This window comes from Struthio camelus, chromosome W, assembly GCF_040807025.1.
Source record: "Struthio camelus isolate bStrCam1 chromosome W, bStrCam1.hap1, whole genome shotgun sequence".
In the NCBI taxonomy this organism is placed as follows: Eukaryota; Metazoa; Chordata; class Aves; order Struthioniformes; family Struthionidae; genus Struthio; species Struthio camelus.
Genome location: NC_090981.1, coordinates 13,736,230 through 13,757,442, shown reverse-complemented (window position 1 = coordinate 13,757,442; position 21,213 = coordinate 13,736,230). Strand labels below are relative to the sequence as shown.

The 21,213-nt window shown below is 37.9% G+C and overlaps 1 pseudogene; it reads left to right on the top strand.

The window, feature by feature from the left end:
• The window catches only part of LOC104148639 (aminopeptidase O-like), a 199,263-nt pseudogene that overhangs the window by 55,240 nt on the left and 122,810 nt on the right, over positions 1 to 21,213 (top strand).

Genomic DNA, 21,213 nt, shown 5'->3' with positions numbered 1-21,213 from the left:
GTTCCTTGCATTGCTTTATGAGATGCTGAGAAGGAGGTTGTGTACTCATAATGCCTGGAGTCTGTTTTGTAATGTGTTTTGCAAAGCTCTCTTCTGGCAATGCCTTTGTGTAATGTTCATGTGGGGCCAGGGAGGGAGTCTCTGAGACATCCTGTGTTTGCTGTGGTGCCATCAGTGTGCCAAAGACACCCCCCTCCCTGTCGTCATACCCAGATGGTGCAGTCTCTGCTTTCCCAGTGCCTGTTTGATTCATGGGCTTAGATAAGCATAAGTTGGCTGAGTTTGAGTCAGAGGTAACACTTACAGGAAGGCAGGCAAAAAATAGTGGTGTTTCATTTGATTCCACTGTTGAGAAAGAGGGTTTGCCCTCTTTCAAGAAGTATCATCTTGTGCTAGATTTATTAGATTGTGCTGATTCTATGGGATCAGTGTTGGATACAGCTTTTGTGTAAAAGGCATGTTGCAACTAAACAACTAATTAGTGGTGAGAATTGTTGGCCAATGAGCTGATCATCTTTCTTCAGGTCAGTTTAGAGCCTCCTGTTTTTGTTCAGGATGCAGATAGTCCCTTCTCCAGGTATTGCAGGCCTGCTGCCAGTCATTGCCAGTCAATTGTTAAGGGGTTGATTTTTGTTTGGTTTTGTTTTACTTCAGTTATAAATTTGCCTAAAGCTTTATGTGCTGGAATATGTTTTATACATGTGAATATTAGAATAAAATTCTAGTCTGAGATACACGCATGTCTCTCATTGAAATAATAAGAGCCATATGCATAGATCTAAGGATCTGAACTTGGCTTTAAGCGTTTTCTCAAATGGACATAATGTATGAATATAACTTTCTTTTGTTTCTCAGTATAGAGTTCCCTAAGAGGGCTCAGAACACAGTCAGTGCAGAAATACTGTGATTCTTAACTGCTCACCTTCTCTGTTGCATTTATTGCTCTGCTTTTTCTCTTCTGCAGCTATCTTTGAATTCGGCTCTTTCTGATCTGGTATGTGCTATGACTGTGAGGGACTTCCAGCTAATGAGCCATTATGGGTCTGCCCAGCACGATAGCCATTGCACCCAGGATGCAGCTAGTCCCTGTACCTTGAGGGAGCAACAGCCTGTTAGCAGCTTTGCTTATGTCTCCTGTATTAGAGCACATTTGTTCTGCTGTTTCTGCTTTGATAATACAACCAGCTTAAATTTCATTTTAACTATGTCAAATTATTGAATAAAGCTACAGCACTGCACTGGCCAGGAAAATGAGAGGCTGGACAGTAACATGTTTATAATCTAAATTCTTCCTGTTTTTCAATTCTAAGGCTGCTGGCATTTTGCCATTTTACCAGTCAAATGTGTGTGTGTTCAAGACTTGTCTGCAGATGTCTACAGTAACTGAAGAATTATTTTTTTATAAATTTACTGGCCTGTTTATTGAGAGAAATTCCTCCTAAACAAATAAACTAAGCTGATAAAGTTTGGGAATTGCTAAACTGAGTGATTCTTAACATTGTGAGTTGTGTGCTGCATTAGTTGAGTGATAGTTTAACTTTTTTACACAATGCTACCTGATCTTTACATAGGAGGGAAGATGCATGCCTTTGCTTGGAAATTTTCAGCTTAAAAATACTACAACATGGAATTCCCTGATGAAAAGCATATTCTGCATGTTTTGAATAAATCAGCTCAGAATCATGGATTGGGTCTTTGCCTTTAGCAGGGTATTTTATGCCTAAATCCAGATTTCTGACACACACATGACTCAGTGATGCCTGATAGGAGATATATTTGAGGGAGGATTATAGCCAACAAGGAACATAATATTGCTAGCTCTTGACCTGACTTTGTGTCTGTTCCTGTGGATATATACTTAAAATAGTATGTTTTGTTTTGGAGTAGAATACCACCTGATCTTTCTGAGAGTATTCTGCATGGTTAATGTTGTAGTGAAATATGAGAGTTAGTTGGGGGGGAAACTTGCAGTCTTTTTGAGGTGGAGTTTAGATGACTCCAGAAGGAAATCCCAAGAAAATTCTCAGATTTTGATCTGTCTCAGAAGAGCTTTGTGTTTGCAGTTATAAACACACAGATACCTCCAATGCTTTCCAATGTCTTGAATTAGTTCCTGCTTGTAAATGTTGCAGAATGAAACTGCAATGACAAGGTTACTGAGAGCCTGAAGGAGACAGCTGGCAGTTACGGATCCTAGTGAGGGTAAGGAGCTGGTTTGTGGTCATGTGTTTTACTGCTGGCTCCCATTTAATGCTTGTAACGTAGTTGAAAGAGGAACTATGGAAATGGGGATCTGTAAGATGCTTCCAGACCTGGCTCTTCTGGAGCAGAGGATGGGAACCATGTAATCTATTATTAACTTCAGATACTAAGATGTTTTATCCCAGTTGCCATAAAGTTGGGAATAAGAAAAGAAGAAGAAAGAAAGAAAGAAAGAAAAAAACACTCTACTTCCAGATGCTGAGTTTTCCAGCAGATCCAGTTTGAGTATAAATCTGAAACATGTTTCCGGAGTCCTGTGTTGCCCCTTGTTATCATTGTTACACACTGGCAACTTTTTTTTTTTTTTGTATAGCAATTTTTACTGCTTTAAAAAAGGCAGAAAAGTGTTGGTGATGCACCAAAATGCCATAGTACAAAAGGATTCCCTTTTCCCTCACTCTCACACTCAGGGAAATAGATGGCATTGCTCAGTATTTACTCATTAAGCTTGAAAGCACTTTGGGAACATAGACACCCATGCAGACCCCATAATTCTAACAAAGTGTCAGTGAGCTGGTTCATTTCTGTTAATATGGTAGTTTCAAATGACCTTGTTTCATCTTGCTATCTTTAGCTTTGCTATCTTAAGCCATGGGAAAAGGTGTTGTTATTGTGATAACTTGTCCTGCATCTGTTGATCTCAATGGGAATGATATCAAGGGTCTGTTCCTTTATATACAATTCCTTGGATGTTTTTCAACCTTTGTATTTTAAACTTGTCCTTTATTTATCATCTGCCTAGAAATCACTCCCTCGATCACAGAATTTTTAGACTTTTGACATCTGAATGTGATGCATACATACAATTCTTAATGGTGGATGATTTTAATCTTCACTGTGACAATAAATCTGGCAAATCCCTCAAGCAATGGCATGGACTTCTTCATATTTTGATCTTTTTTTACTTATTGCAGAGATTGCTTGATTTAAGAATGTAGGGTTGGTATCTATTGTTATTATTAATGCTCAAATGTCAAACCAGCATTCCAACAAACTTCACTTTCAACTAATCATTATTGTCTGCTTATTTGAAGCTGTAAGCAATGTTAGTTAGGCTTATTTGGCAGTGGATTACTTCTCTTTCATGTTGTGTAGGAAACTTCAGATTTTCATTATTTTGCTTCTTGACATGTAAGTACAAGCAGAGAATACTTGGATATAACTGACTTGGCATGCTGTTTTGTCATGATATGAATGTTCGTGTGCTCGTTTTGGAAGTATTCAGCAGTATACTTAAGAATATTCATTAAATAATAGTGAAAAATATATTAAAAGGAAAGGAGGCATTATAAATCTCAGTGGGGGGAATCTGGGTAGCAGTGATAGTAGTGCCTTGATTTAGCCCTCTTCTGAGCCTTTTACACTGAAGGCACTGATAAAGCTAATAAAACGAGGGATGGTAATTAGAGTTCTTTTATACCAAATGTCTGAGAAAATTCTTTGCTAGTTTTTGTCCCTTTTCTGTTACTGCCAGCTTTTGAGGGTTTTATGTTTCAGACAGAGTAGCTTCCTCTGTGTTGGTCCTCTCCAAATCATTCTCCATCCTTATATTTATTCATTGATGTATGAGAGAAGGAATGAAACAGACTCCTGTATCCTGACAGCAATCATGTAACCCTTGTATCTGTTCCACTATATTTAAAGTAAAAATGGTAACACTTCTCTTCAAAATTGGATTCACGTGTATATTTCAATTTAAAGATGGCTTTTTGAAACATTTCTTGTAGGAAAGAATGTTCTTCAAAAGGAACAAGCAGATTTTCATACCTTTATGTATGAGTAAAGTAACAATTTATTTAAAACTCTTAATATATATTTAAACTGTATCAGTTACCCATTCAAAAAAAATTCACCTGAACTTTTTCCATCTTTTTCTGCCCTTTATACACTTTTTAAATTATTTTCACCAAAACAATTGTAACATTGTTTAATTTTTAGAAGAAAAATAATAATAAAAAAACCCTCACACCTTCAGAAGTATTGTTTGATGCTACCATCCAAACCTTTAATCTGTCAGCCAAAAAGATTTTGCTGCCTTATTTTGACAGCTCAGTGAATGAACTTCTGACATAGATTTCTTCTGATCATGCTTATTCAGGAAAAGCATTTCTCTTCTGGAGAAAAGCTGAATTGTGGGACTACAGAAATCTTCAGAGTATTGTCAAAGTGTTATAGCTTGCCCTATTATGAAAGTTAGTACCTTTTGTATTGGGGATCATTGTATCTCACTGGAAATTTAAAACATTATTTTTCATTTTACCAAGGGATGATATATGATACATTGCGGTCTGAGTGTTCCCATATGACTTTTCACATGCATGCACACACATAACTTCCTGCCAGTTTGTTTCTGTTGGAGATTTGCTTGGGGGTTAATAGGGATCTCATGATATAAATCAGGAGTTACCCCATTGAAATTGATGGAGGGACATCTGTGAGACCCTTCTATCCTTTGGAAGGTCTAGAAGACCTGTAGAGTGCTGACAGCACTTCCAAGGAGAAGAGAAGGGTGCTGGATGTTTCTTCTTTCTCTGCGGGAATTGGGGATATGATGGATTTGGGGGAAATAAATTGATGAGATGTCTGGTTTTAAGAATATGAAAAAGTTGCTTGGAGATGGTGGTTTGTGAATAAAACACCACCTGTGGTTTGGGGTTTTTTTTTGGATTTCCTTTGTCTGTGGTAGTATAAAGGAACTGGATGGTTTCATTCCTTTTGAATCCAAGGCCAGTCCATTTTCTTGCCAGGTGGCAGGCATCTGGCTTGTGATGACTGCCTACTCTTTGCACAATATTGCATAAATTGTGGCTCTGCTTAACAAAGAGGGGTACTCTATGCTCTGGTAGTACAAGCTAATGCTAATTTTGACTTCTAAGTCTAGTTTTAAATGTTGAAATTGAGAGTCAAGCCATATTCACTTGATAATCTGTCTCATTCATAGTACTGGTATTTATAAAGGTTAATTTCCCTGTAGCACGATTTCTAGAATTTCAAGCACCTTTAAGCTTACATGGGCAAAATTGTCATCTTTTGCTTAAATAGTTTGAAGCTGAAATTTAAGGCAATGTTTTGAACTGTAAAGAGCCAATATTGCAAATTTGCTGGAATACTCTTTCTCACTTGTTGTACACATAGCTATTTTGTTGAAGAAAGGTCAGGGAGTTCGCTGTCAGGAATACATTTCTGGTATGACCACCAGATTGATAGTGATAGATATTGAGGTAAAGCTGTGATGTAATTCTGAATAGCTTCGTTAGCCTTCCTGGAGATAACTCATACACCCACAAAAGAAAGATGCACAAGGGTTAGTCACTGAGCAAATTTTTCAAAGGTCTAAATTAGACCTTAGCATGATGGAATGAGGAAGGGGACTTGCTGGTCAGTGATTGAAATGGCTTTGCTATTAATTACCTGTTTTTTCAAAGGTTTCTGGGTTTGCACATGAAATGTTATGCGTTTCTCAGTGCTAGCTGAAGCTCATTTACATTTTTCTCACAGTCTATTGGTGCAGACCGAAAAAGCAGTATATCAGAGACAAGGTTATCAGTTTGGACAGAGCACAGAGTTATTCCCAAATAACTCTACAGCATGATTATGGACTGTTTGGGGGAATTTTTCTCTTTCTGACTGCCTTCAACAGTAAAGCAAATTCTTTCGGGTCAGTGCTGCTGTTTCTGATTTTGATTTTGTGCAATGTGCTGAACATCACCTATATTAATATTACATAATGTATATGTAAAAGTTGTATGTACATATGTTCTGGAATAAAAAGATTTACAGATAAATTCCTCTCTCTGGACCCCATGACTTAAGTTTGGGTTATCAGGTTTCCTCTGCCCCAGTGAGATGCTAGAGACATCTTAAAACAGTGCAGAAAGAGCTGCTTTCATTCAGTAGCTTTTCCAGAGCAATACATATATTAATTTATAGGCATGGGGAAGCCTGATTTACACCTATTTTAAAAAGAACTATTTGCCTTTGCTATCTATCAAAAAGAAAGGAAGGAGCAAAAGGATAAAATGAAAGCTGTATTGTACAATCTATATAAAGTCTTAGTTTCACATAATTTACTGAAAAGGGAGCTACTGGTAAAGAAGGTAGGATTCACAAAATTGTATTTTTATAGACTGAGCAACTTCTTTCTCTTAAAAAGCACACTGGGCACATACTTATAAGTTCAAGCCATTCTGCCATTATGGCCAATATAAACCAACAGTCTCTACTTACTGGTATTAACTCTTTCCTTATAGTATTTGTGAAGCAGGCCTCAGATCTTGAAAAAATCCTAGTGTTATTGTGCTGTTTAGTGTCAGATTAAGTGTTATTTGTCTGTTGAAGCTTAATTTCTGTTTTTTGCTTGACCAATCAATCCAATTTAATACAGTAGTGCATATGTGTTAAATGCAAGTTCTATATGATCCCAGAAAACAAAAAAATGCACTGTAGTCATGGAGGTATTTCCAGTGCTTTCTGAGAAAAGCCAGTTGCATCCAACTTGCATATGCCAGTATAACCATAACCTTCGAGGTTAATTCTCATAACTAAACTTAAACCTTTTGGAGGCATAGTTACATAGCGATAGTTACAGGCAGGGAGAGAGGTATACATGGAGGTCACTGGAGAACTGATCCCTTCTAGTGTCAGGCCATATAGAGGGTATCAGCTTCTTTCTTCTACCTGTGACTTCACTAGCAAGTGGTGAGGGCAGTATGGTAGACTTAAAGGTCTGAACTAGGAACATGACCTCAGTATGGAATTTATCTTTTTAAGTGTTTCCTACATGAAAAAAATCACATGAAACTGCTACACTAAAATAAATTTTAAGTTGAAGTCAAGCAAGTCTGTCAGACTTGCCATGTCAGAGGGGTACTCTTTGATTAAACTGAGGCAAGTTTCAATCAGTGTTCTCAAAGTTGGCATTAAATTCCACTATAACTGAAAACTTAAAGTAATTACATTGAGGTCTGTGGAGAATATTTAGATTTACAGCAGAGTGACTGGATTTCACAGAATCACAGAATGGTTGAGGTTGGAAGGGACCTCTGGACATCATCTAGTCCAACCCCCCTGCTCAAGCAGGGTCCTCTAGAGCACATTGCCCAGGATCACGTCCAGACGGGTTTTGAATATCTCCAGGGAAGGAGACTCCACAACCTCTCTGGGCAACCTGTTCCAGGGCTCAGGCACCCTCACAGGAAAGAAGTTTTTCCTCAGGTTCAGATGGGACTGCCTGTGTTCCAGTTTGTGCCCGTTGCCCCTTGTCCTGTCGCTGGGCACCATGGAGAAGAGGCTGGCCCCATCCTCTTGGCACCCTCCCTTCAGATACTTGTACACATTGATGAGATTGCCTCTCAGTCTTCTCTTCTCCAGGCTGAACAGGCCCAGCTCTCGCAGCCTTTCCTCATAGGAGAGATGCTCCAGTCCCCTCATCATCTTTGTAGCCCTCCGCTGGACTCTCTCCAGTAGTGCCATGTCTCTCTTGTACTGGGGAGCCCAGCACTGGGCACAGGACTCCAGGTGAGGCCTCCCCAGGGCTGAGTAGAGGGGCAGGATCACCTCCCTCGACCTGCTGGCAACACTCTGCCTAATTCATCCTCAGGATACCATTGGCCTTCTTGGCCACAAGGGCACATTGCTGCCTCATGGTCAACTTGTGGTCCACCAGGACTCCCAGGTCCTTCTCTGCAGAGCTGCTTTCCAGCAGGTCAACCCCCAGCCTGTACTGGTGCCTGGGGTTATTCTTCCCCAGGTGCAGGACCCTGCACTTGCCTTTGTTGAACTTCATGAGGTTCCTCTCTGCCCATCTTGCCAGTCTGTCCAGGTCCCTCTGAATGGCAGCACAGCTTTCTGGTGTGTCAGCCACTCCTCCCAGTTTAGTATCATCAGCAGACTTGCTGAGGGTGCACTCTGTCCCTTCATCCAGGTCACTGAGGAATACACTGAACAAGACTGATGACATAATGTTTTAATTATGATAGTATTGCCTTTTCGCGCTTCATTAATCTTTACTTGGGAAGTGCTGCAAAAGCTAATCATCAAAGCTATTTGGACACATTGATGCAAATTTTAGTACTTGTGTAGCTGAGCATAAAATAAAATAACCACCATAAAATAACCACCAGTGATTTTGTATTTTATAGGTAACTCAGTAATATAACAAGAACAACCCCAGAAAATGACTTTCATGGTAAATGGTTATTTTTATTGTTTAATTGCATAACATAAGTTAATAAAACCAAATCAAGAAGGAGTATGCCTTGGTAACTCTATATTGTACTTCTGTTTCTATACACATACCTACCAGGATAACTATGTATGTAGTAAATTAGTAACAGGTATAAGTTATTGAATATATTGCCTATTTGATGCAAAAATATATTGTACAATCTCTCATAATACATTTCCGAACAAAGAATCACAGAATGACTGAGGTTGACAGGGACCTCTGGAGATCATCTAGTCCAACCCCCTGCTCAAGCAGGGTCATCTAGAGCACATTGCCCAGGCTAACATGGGTGACACGGTGGTGGGGGTTTACTACAGGCCACCTGATCAGGAAGAGGAAGTCGATGAGGCCTTCTACAGACAACTGGAAGTAGCCTCACGATCACAGGCCCTGGTTCTCATGGGGGACTTCAACCACCCTGACACCTGCTGGGAAGACAGCACAGCTAGGCACAAACAGTCAAAGAGGTTCCTGCAGAGCATTGAGGATAACTTCTTGACACAAGTGGTGGAGACGCCAAAAAGGAGAGGTACGCTGCTAGACTTGTCCCTTCATCCAGGTCATTGATGAATACATTGAACAAGACTGGACCCCGTACTGACCCCTGGGGGACACTGCTAGCTACAGGTCTCCAACTAGACTCTGCGCCACTGACCACAACCCTCTGAGCTCTGCCATCCAGACAGTTCTCAATCCACCTCACTGTCCACTCATCCAGCCCTCACTTCCTGAGCTTACCTAGGAGGATGTGATGGGAGACAGTGTCAAAAGCCTTGCTCAAGTCCAGGGAGACAACATCCACTGCTCTGCCCTCCTCTACCCAGCCAGTCATCCCATCATAGAAGGCTATCAGGTTGGTCAAGCATGATTTCCCTTTGGTGAATCCATGCTGACTACTCCTGATCACCTTCTTGTCCTCCAGATGCTTAGTGAGGACCTCCAGGAGGAGCTGTTCCATCACCTTTCCAGGGATGGAGGTGAGGCTGACAGGCCTGTAGTTCCCTGGCTCTTCCTTCTTGCCCTTTTTGAAGGCTGGAGTGACATTGGCTTTCTTCCAGTCCTCAGGCACCTCTCCTGATCTCCAGGACCTTTCAGAGATGATGGGGAGTGGCCTAGCAATAACATCCGCCAGCTCCCTCAGCACTGGTCCACCACAGCACACCTTCTGCAGGAGAGCTGACTGTCAGCCCAGGCCTCACAGAGAGGCCCCAGGCATTCCCTGCAGCCTGACACCTGCAGAGCTGCATCTGCTGTCAGAGGGGCTGTCTGGGTTGAAGCTTCAGACACAGGTGATGCAGCACCTCCAGCAGCCACTGGGGAATGTGCTCTGCAGTATGTCATGACCATGCCTGGGGAAGTACACACTGCTAGGATTGGAAATGAAGGTGCCTTCTTTTCTTCTGGTGCTCTTCTGTGCGAACTGCTGTGCAAACTGCTGCATCTGTTCGCTGCCTCTGTTAGGTTGGCTCTAAAACTTAGCTATTTGGAAACTTAAATCTTCTTTCTGAAAAATCATATTATTTACATGTCGTTTGGTCTTCAGATTCATAAATCCAAACTGATATAAATGTCAAATACTGTTTAAGTTTTTTAAAAAAATCTTCATTTGATTAATGCTGACAATGTGGAATGTATAGAAACAAAATTTAACAATTTGACAAGGTATAGACCCAATAGAGTTTGCAAGGAAATATGCAATAGGAGCTACCTGTCATCCAACTAGCATTAGCTGGGTTTTAACTGGAAACCTGAGTCATGTTTAGTCTTGGTGGAAATTTTGGAATATATTCTCTTATTACGAGTGGTTGATAACAACATGCAAATATGAAGAAGTAGCCTGATAAAAACAGATAAATTTTAGTATAGGGGCAAAACTGTTCTCAAAAGAGAACAAGGGAAGCTATAAAAAAAATTTTTTTTTGAAACATTTGAGATTTAATAAAAACCAAACAAACCTCAAAATAGGTACTTTGACCCATGGTAATTTATTTGCTGTGATGTAGCAGCAAGGCAGGAAATCACCTCATTCTCTCCTATTGAACTTAAAAAAATACATACACACACACACACACACACACACACACACACACACACACACACACACACACACACACACACACACACGCATGCGCGCACATATATACACATGAATGTAATCTGTATTCTCCTCAGCATTTTGCCAGATACAGAACTTGGCATTCTCAATTTATCAACTTCAGGAGTGCCTCTCTATTTTCAAGGTTTTTTTAGATGAATATGCAGAACACAAGTTATCAGGCTGCTGTTGGAAACCTACAGAAGGAATGTTGGAGGCAATAGATTATCATAAAATACAACAGTGTTTGTTTCTATTTGGAATTAAAAAGAGTAGGTAAATGTATTCTGTAGTAGTGTACTGGGCAACAAATAAAATACTTACTTAGTCCTTATCGTGACTGATATCAATTTGGAAATGTATGAAAAGCTAAATTGATAAAACATGCAACAGAATAAAAATTCATTAGTAGGTGGTATTTAACATTACAAGATATTAGCACAGTTTTTAGGTATGCTAACTATTTCCAGTGAAACTGTCCTTTGCTATATGATTCAACAATAATATCTGGATGTCTTGTATGATGAATAAAGTAACTCGCATGCACACTGAAGCTCTTCTATCATTGGATATGATGTAATTTAATCTTATTTTTCCACCAGCACAATAAATGTGACTATGTGAAACAGAATCTGCATTTGCATATAACATTTTACTTTGAAATAATCTTCCAAAAATGAGGAAAATGAATACAGTGCAAGGAGTTTGATTTTCCCAAAAGACTATTTACAGTTTTGTTGAACTGTTAATCTACTTGCCTTACAATAAATGCTTGTTCTAGTTCTAGTCATTATAATACAGTTCTGTTTCAATATTGCATGATCTGCGGGCTGCCCTAAAGTTGTTACAAATTGGAGGGCTGATATAACATGAAATGAGGCACCTCGTCTGAATGTTGCTTTTGTTCTGTATTTAACAAATTAGTATGTTGACATTTGTCACTGATGGATTTCATTATTTGCTGAAAGGGTTTTAGGGGGTTTGACAGCATGAATGGTTTATTCTACAGACTTGAGAATTGATAAAGGCATCTTTGTTCTTTGTGCAAAAGCACAACAGATATCTTATTGACTGACACACACAAAAAGGAAAGCTTGTATAGCTGCTGCACAAAATAAACTAAGAAAATAATTTTGGAGCCATTACTTATTCTTCTATGTTGTTCTCTCTCTTTGTGCTAACAACACATATCTCATTAATCAACGTAAGAAGGATTGGATCCTCATTCAGTAAATTGAAAGCATGTATTTTATATCAGGTGCAGTTTACATACTGTTTATAGATGACAAAAATAAGAAAAACAGGTAATGACGGACAGCAGGACTAGTTAGTTAAATTTATATTGCCTGAACCTTTTTTTAAGGTAGGGGAGTGCAGAGTGTTGTAGCATTTGTTGTATAATAGAGGATAAAGGCATAGTAGAATTAATGCATTTTAACTGGAATGTTGAATATCAAAATAGATATTGACAGTGTTGGATTTGTACCCATTCTTTTAAGCAAGATGAAAGGCTCCAGAAGATGGATTTGTAGGTACTGACTCTTACAAGCAAGAATTATGGGTGATATTCTATACAGGCAAAAATTAGATCACATGCAAATTGGATAGTTATCTTCATCTCACTGTTTGCTCCCATGTTTGTTAGTTGGCACAAGAAGCCGTGTGTATTAGATATGAACTGAAAATTTAAAAAAAATGGATCTATGCCTCTTTTATGATATGAAAAGAAGTTCTGATCAATTTTTTTCTTTTAAACTCTGTTGAGATTTACTTATTTGTGTGTTTTCCTTAGAAATATCAGGGATTTGCAGCTCTCTCTCCTCTCTTAATGTTAGGGATTTCCTGGATGATTGAGAGAGAGATCTGGAGTCATCTTGGTTCTCAGGTGAAATGTTTGTGATAGGAATACTTAAAACCAAGAGCATTTCTCTGGTTTGTTTTGTTTTGTGATGCTACTCTAACTGTAGTTTGTACAGTTTTAATAAGAACCACTTCTGCCTTCAAGCAGGTTTCATTTCCTTCCTGCTTTTAACACAGTGATGCCAGTAGTTTTACACTGAAAAACAGAATCTTTAAAAGGAACAAGTAATCTTTTCTTTTTTGTTTGTTTGCTTATTCTGGTAGTGTAGATAAAGCTTTCTTCGGTATATTGAATGAAGAAAAGTGACACATTCTTTATTTTATTTTTTCTTGTGCACATCACCTTTTGAGACCCTTTAAAGTACAGGCCCTTGACTTGAGTGAATTTTCACTGAATATGGAGCAGCAGATACGTTGTGCCTCTTCTGTCTGGCTATTTGTCTTACTAGGTTATTCACACTTTGGCTCTCAGCTCTGTTAATATCTGTCAGAAACTTCACGATGTAGTAAAAAAAACCTCAGGGCTTCCAGTAAGAGCAATGATGGAAAGCTACAAATAATGAAATCTATCCATGATCAAATAATAACATCCATCAATGACAAATGTCATCATTTAGACTGGAACTGAGAAACATTGTTAGACATTGTTCATCATATTAATCATTTTAGTGAGAATACAAAGAGCAGTTTGAAAAGGCTCTGAAACAAATGCTATGTGCATTTCTAATATAAAACGAGATTCTTTTTTAGCTTTCTCTTTAGCACATTAGAAGGGGATCTTTTTTATTGCACAAAACCATTTTGCATTTGTAAAATGAGAGAGGTTTGAGTGCACTCTTCAGAGAATCTATATCTGTTTCCATTACCCTCTTCTTTTTAAAATAAAATGATCAATTACATTAAAATGATTAATTACAGTGATCAATTTCTATGACCATATTCTGTTCACTTTTTTTTATTTGAGCAAATGTTTAAGGTTAATCTTGTGGTCCTGATTTTATGAATCAATTCTAAATGAGAGAGAATGAATATAAATGAAGGATACTAATAGAGACTTCTCAAATGGTGTTATTTGTTATTAACCATATCAATAAATAGTGAATGACATACATAATATCTTTTTCCATTTTGCCATTTTTTAATATTTGGAAGCCCTCAGGAAAATGTGGTAAAAGTTTCATATGAAATCTGAAATTTAGTTCCTTCCTCCAGAATGTAGATGAAATGTTGCCTTTACGTGTATATAAAATTCTTATTGAAATCAGTGGGAGCATTGTATTTCCTCTAGCTCCTCGGACACAAACAAAATTTTCACTTCTTCCTCTGAAACTCTTTTGTGATAGTACGTATGTCAGCAAGAGTAGAGATGTTTCAAATCGTCATGGTCTTTGCATCACCTGTTTTCGTTCAAACACAAAAAGATAGTTCTGTGAAAACAAAAGTACTAAGGTACTCTTCACAGAACAATCTGGACTTAAAATGTCTTGAGTTTCTTGATCTTGATTTCTTTGCTCGCTGAAATAATCTAGATCGACTTTCAATTTATCTGGTATTTTTGTTTGTGTGTTTTTTCTCTTTTAAGAAAAAATAAATAAGCTAATTGAGTCATGAAGCTTGAAAGACATAATTTGGAAGTATTTGGCATGAAACAATGGAATTTTCTATTATGAATACTTAGTATGGGATTTGGAAATTGATGACGCTGATTCACAAATTATTTTGTTAGCAATGTCAGTACTTGTTGAGGAGTACTTGTATGTGAAGTGTGAAGGTTAAAAACTGGGCTGTTTGAGTCATTTGGCTAAGTAAATTATAGAGTTTTTAGGGCAAAACAAGCGTGTATATTTATGAAGCCGCTTTATTTCCCCTTACTTCTACCAGTACATCAGTTAAATGTGAAAAATCCATCCCGAGATATACAACACAAAAAGCTGTAGTCCCCCAAATATCTCTCTTTTGAAAGCTGAGTTCTACTATAAAAGATTTTGACAGTATTTTAGCATTTCCTACCAGGTGATATTGCATAATTGATTTTTATGAGAGACTTCTATTATTTAGTGTTTTTGTGTTTTAGTTCAAACAAATCTGAATAAAAAACTTAATGGGAGCTGAGAAGGTTTTGGATCTGTAATTCTTTCCTTGTTACCCCATGATTGCCTATGTTAATTCTCCTTTCTGTACAACAGCAGGCAGCTTGCTGCCCATTGCAAATCCTAGGAGTACAGAAGTTTTTAAATGAGTTGATATTGCTGTGTTTGCATAAGACATTAGGACATTATATCTAGAGAGCTCCAAAAAAGATTTGTGCCCTGCAAGTTCTTTGTGATAGAGATGTGTAAGATGATAAGAAGTAAGCTAAGATGTCATTAGGCATCCTGGGGGGCATTAGCAGTCAACTAATAACTCATTGCTCAACTCCAAGGTTCTTACTTGGGCAGACAGGAGATTGATCTTGTCACCTGTAGTTCCTACTGAACTCATTATAAACTTGGATTGCTTGATACACTTGGATCCCAGACTTCAGACTGAACTCCACATATAAAATAAATCCTTTCTTTCCTTCTTCTTGGTTTATATCCCAAGTCAGGACACTTGAAGTATGTAGGGTTGATTACTATGGTATGACTGCAGAATGATATCAGCAACAGATAAGTTATTTTGTGCTGTGACTTTTTCTAAAACCCTAATAAACATTTTTTTTCTGTTGTAGCACTGTCAGTGTGTGTTGTTTGTGTGTGTGTGAGAGAGAGAATGAGCTGGAGCTGTTCAAAGAAATAAGATGCCTTATTACCAGTTTTTTTCATCTTGGGGTGTGTTCCTGTGTAAGGATCTCAAGAACTGGATCTAAGGAAATTCTTGCAACCCTTCTGTGGGAAGTGATATTTTCAGTTCACCATCTTAATATCATGTAGATTGCTTGGATGCTTGAGTATATTTGAGCTGAGCCCCAGAAGAAAGCTAAAACTTAAAAACAGAGCATGCTTTAGAACAAGTTAGAAAAGAATGAGGAACTTCTCTGGCAAGAATGGTGCAAAAATTAAAGCCTCCAAAAATGTTTATTTTCTGCTGGATGAGAGTTCTGTTGGTCAGCTAAATAAATATCTTGTTTTAGTAGGTACAGCTCTGCATTTTATACTGGAAGTCCTCTGAGATAGATGGCACTGTTTGGGACTCTTTTCCTTGAAATATGAACTGTGCTTTTGGGATTGACTGTCCCATGAAGGTGCAGGTATTAAAATAGGAAGTTAATAGATGTTATCATCCTGAATATGGTTAGATCTTGTTGATCTGATTAAAAAAAATATATATATATATACACATTCCTAAATAGCCTGGTTTGTTTCTTGGCTTCTTTTTATTTTTTATTGTTATGAAATTTAATATAAAAATTTGAGGTTTTTTTTAATACTTTGACCCTTTACTCATGTAAAAAGTTTCAGAACAAGTTGTGATTGACTTGTGATATCCCTTTTGTATATAACCCTTTTGTTTGTGAACATGACGTTAAGAGCCCTAAATTATGGGGAATCACATAGGATGGTACAGTTTTCCTTTATGCATATCTTGTGTTATCTGGGAGTGCATCAAGTTGTTGCCTGTTTATTTTTTGAAGCAAGTAAAACTTCTGTCCTTTTTGTTCAGATCAATATGATTGATCCTTTCACAGTAGCAAAATAAGGTTTCCTAGCACATTAAAATTGTATTTGTCAGCTCCTGACAATATTTTCAGTATGTTTTTGTTAATCATAAAGTTCCAGAGCTATTCTTGTTTCTGAAGACTTATAAAATTTCCTGTGTGAATAATGTCTGGATAAATCAAATCTATAGTTGACTTGTAAGTCTGAGCACATTTTAATTTCAAATAAAAAGCTATGGAAGGTGGTGGATGTGATGGTTATTGTAAAGGATAAGTACTGTCTTTTCATTTTATGCAAGTTTTTGCAACAAGTTTTGTTATTTGGTACTTAGGAGAAAATGTGTAATTTGGGATTGCAAATAGGAAAAATATCAATAGTTCTTACAAACCCTGGTATTTCTGTAGCAACTGTTTTAGGTTAGGCTTGTTATCTTTTTCCTTCCACCATATCATTTCTTCAGAGTTTTATGCCAAGTATCAATTTTGCTGCTATAGTAATTGATTAAATTAATTGAAAGTTATCAATTTTGCTGCTATAATAATAAGAGTCTCTCCTGAGAGAGATTCACCCATGTTTATACACATCCTGACTAATCTGGTTTGATGCAGGGGAATAAATGAGAACAAAGTGATTGCCTGCCAGACTGTGGGCAGGAGCAGGTGCTGCTCAGGTGTTCAGATGGGTAATTAGGTGCTTGACTCTGCAATTCGAAGTTTGGATTCTGAATCGCTGCATTCGGAGATTGGCCGATATAATCCTCCTTTCAACATGCAAGGATTGCTGTTCCTCCCTATTGTCTCCCCAAACCCAATGTTATTGTAGGATTTATGAAGTAAAAAGCCATGAGTTTGTGATCTGCCCCAGAGTGACCTTCATCTCTAACTACCAGTCACTTGGTGGTTTCCCAGTATGATTTTTAGGGAGGGAAAACCCTTTTTATGAAGTTTCCCGTGTTTCTGGCACAACACTCAGAGTACTTTGACTACCAGATCCCTGTCTCTATGACTGCATTAGCATGTAGGCCTGAGTCTCTGATACAGTGTGAACCTTAGAGATCAAGAAGGTTGTTCATCTCTGTAGTCTTCTCAGTACCAGATTGCAACATATATAGTGGAATGCTGGAGATTATGGATGTGAATAATTGGATGTTGCATGTTCTTATGTCTGTGGTCCGAAGACACAAGTGTCCTTAGAGATAAATCACAAAGCAAGCTAACATTCAAAGTCTGATGTAGATACTGCAGACGATATGCTAATATTGTTCTCTGTATCACTGGAATAACATGGGCTGAAGGCAGCAGTACTGATGAGAGATTGCACAAAATATATGTAAAGAGCTGTCATTGAATTGTCTAACTTTATCAAATTCCATAGCCAGTAATCTTTAAATGTATATCTTAATTTTAATGTGTGCTTATGAAAATATTTTATAGGGATTTTTCCTGTTCCCTCTTACATGTTTAAGAAGGGAAGTACAGTAACTATCTAACCTATTTACTATCTGACTCTCATTTTCTAAATAGGAAAAGATAAGCAATAGGTGGAGTGCTGTCAAAACATAAATTTCTTTTTATTTATTGTTTGACTTTTATCCATGATAGTGGTTTTGGGTGCTACTTCTGACTCTGGAAGCATAATTTTCCAGCTGATATGGTCCTTGCTCTGTTATTTCAATAAACACATAAGAAACTGTATCTGTAGATCCCCATATGTTAAGGGAAAAAGATTTCTACTTCAAAAGGAATGGAACAAGCCTGTTAGAAATGTGCTTCATGTTCCTAGTTTACTAAGTTCAGCGCATACTTAAGTTCATGCACATACATTTGGCTAGAGTTTGTGCTATGTGTCTCTTGCCTGATAGTGCATGAGCTGCCAAGGACAGCACACCACTGCAGCCAGTGTGCAGATCGGCACCTGCATCTAACTCACAGTCTGAAGAAAAAGTTTTGCAAAATTACTTTCAGAGAATTGGCTTCTAAACTGATCAGATTACTGTTGCAATCTCTAGGACTCCTTGGAAACCTTTTATTTGTTAAGGAGAACATTTATTAAGAACATCTACATGGGTGGATTCAGATGACTGGAACATCAAAACCCTTAGGCCTTTCACATCAAATGAAGAAATAATATTTTCCCCTTTGGGGCTCAGTTTTTCCTTCATGCGCTCACCTTCAGAAGGAGATATGGAGCTGAGATTCCCTTTAGCTGCAGTCTAACTGGGAGAAAGAACTAGTTCTTTCAGTCAAATAATACGAAGATCTAAGTTATGAGGGTGTGATTCTGGTCAGAATAATAACCTTTTGTTTTAAATGTATAACCAAGTGTATACTTGTTGAAAACAAGTCATTAACTTCTTTTTCTGCAAGGGCCATTGGGAACTAGTCCAGCTTCCTGGAAAGGACTGATAGGGTTTTTCTTCTTTTGTTAACTGGGAGAGGTTTCCCATCTTCCTTACCACATCCAGGCAACCTGTTCTGGCCTGCTTTAGAAACTTGGGCCAGACTTGAAAAGACATCAGCTAGAGGCATTTTATAAGCTGGGCATACCTGGTCAGGTCTCGATATAATTGCTGAGGTGAATCACCTTTGTCCATTCTTAATGTAAGAAACAGATTTCTTTCCTTTTCACTTCTAGTGAAAGCAATGGATATCAAGCCTTATAATCTGTTCCTAGTAAATCAGATGGATGGTAGGAGGTCCAAATTCATATTTTGATTTAAAAATATATATATTTTTGGCCATTGCAATTTCATCATCTTGATGATCTTCGTCATCCTGATTATCTTAATTTTCGCATGGAGACTTTCTTGCATTGTTGAGTCTTTGAGGAAGAACACTGATAGTAGCAATGAATAATATTGCACATCCTAGATGATGTTTAAAAAAAAAGTAGATTTTACTGAGGAAGTTAGAGGTGGAGTAGAGCTTCTGGAATTCAAGCATATACTGGAAATAGAGAATCTGTATTTTAAAGTCGTGCATAGAATCAAACTTCTGTCCAAACAAATAAATGTCAGACATATTACAGAGATATGTTCAGTCTTTGGGAAAATTAAGCTTAAGATAAATGGGAACTTTGCACTGTTCTATAGTGATATCTGACACTATATGAGGCTCTAAACTGGAGACATAGCTGCTTATTAAGGGCAAGCAAAATGATAGGAATTATTTAAGGTGTTCTTAGGAAAGGAGGTTGCTGGCTATACTCGATCTCTAAAATGAAATTCTGTCTCTGCACGTAATCTTGTTTTTTGTCCTTGTAGAAAGCTGTATTTGGGCAGGGGGCAAATGTAACTTATACATTTTTTCTCACAGAAAAGTTTTGGTAATCCTTTTGTAAAGAACAAGTGTGGTATTTCTATTATTAAGTGATTGCAAAAACCAGGAAATGCGATCTTTATTTTTATTTTGTATATACCTACAGTAAGACACTTAAAATGCAAACCATTCTGTGAGCCTGTTTATAAGGCTTGAAGTTGCTTTTGTTTTGCTTAACCAAATGGCCGAAACACTGCCAAGAGTATGTCTGGAATGTTATTTACTTGGTCCATTTCTGAGGTTTTTCTTTGTAGCGCTGTACACATGCCACAGTTAGGGGTCATTTACTTAAAACTGACCAAAGTAATACCCCCAAAGCTGCAGTTATTCTTCTCAACAGGGGCCTTATAATAAAAGGGAGCAGCTTATCATGTTTTGCAGCTTCTGTGCTCACACTTCCCCCCCTTTCCTCTCTCCCTTTTCGTAAGCAGAATTGCTTTTGGCAAAGATTTGGAGAGCTGCTGTTTGTTCTTGCTTTGTTCTCCGTGACTCGATTCCTCTATTAGCTCTTTAATTCCTTACATTATCTCTTACCATGCCAACCACTTGAAATGTGTTAACTTACTTTGCAGGATTATTATTAATATTTTATAAGGAGATGGCTATGAAGTATGTTTTCCCTATCTAAGCCGGTATATTTTTACAGTCTTGGTTCCAGACATTCAACTAGTTGCAAGAAAGCTGTGGGTGTTTTAACATTTCCAGCGGAAGGGTAGGGCGGGTGGGGAAGCTCTCTGGAACGCTGACGACTAATATTTGACTCTTGGAAATGTCTTAAGGCCGTGTGCCCCCCTCCCACATGAAGAAGGCTAGACTCAGTGCTAAAGACCTGTGGTCTTGAAGGGATTACCCTTGTGCTTTCTTTCCCTTCTAACTGGCTGGAGTTGAGAAAACAGCTGAAATGCAGATTATGGAGGCTTAGGGTTAGTGCAGGAACGCTCCGCAGATGGTTTGTGCCCTTGAGAGTCCCATCTGTGGCACCCTTTAACCCCTTGCATGTTAGTCCTGGAGGGCCTAATTCTGCTATTCTTCTTACTTAGAGGTATTTCATTTCAGAAATTATGTAACTGCTGAAGAGTTAATGTCTAATCAGTATAAATACAGCAGAAATTGCCTTACAGCACAACATGAGTTTGGGCCTGCAGTAACTTGCAATTCAGTGCAAGCGTTTTCTGTAGCAGAGCAACTATTCATAGCAGTTTTTTCCTCCATTTTCTTTTCTTATTGCACTTAAGTTGCAGGGATTTTAATGCATTTATTGAGGGGTGGGAGGAGAGCAGAGGGAAAGCAGAGTAGATACAGATTGGATTGTTCTTGCTTGTTGTGAAACATAGACATTTACTGGGTATCTAGCTTTCATTTCACTTGTGTGCTTTTGGTAAAGGATGTTCTCCTTCCTCTGCATCTGCCGAAATGATTACCTCTTATCCTCAGATGTTATCTTTTTAGCTTGTTTTAAGTTGTAACAAGCGCATGTGCTTTACTATACGTGGCCTTTGCTGCTTTTTGGAGAGTGATTTATTTTCTTTATAAAATGTTTCTGCTGTATTTATTTCCAGCTTTGATCATTTAACTGATAAATGCCTGCTGCCTATATTCACACCTGCTCATCTTTTATTATCCTGTCTTAAATATAAATGCTTCTATTGAAATAAATCAGCCTTGTAATTTGAAAAATATAAAACTTTTGGTTTAAGTTACTTCTTACAGGTAATAGCTGTTTGATGGTTGAATACGAAGCAACTGCTTGGCAGAGTTTTAGTTTGAATCTCTGCCAACCAACAATAAAGTGCAACCTAATTCCTAAAAACATCT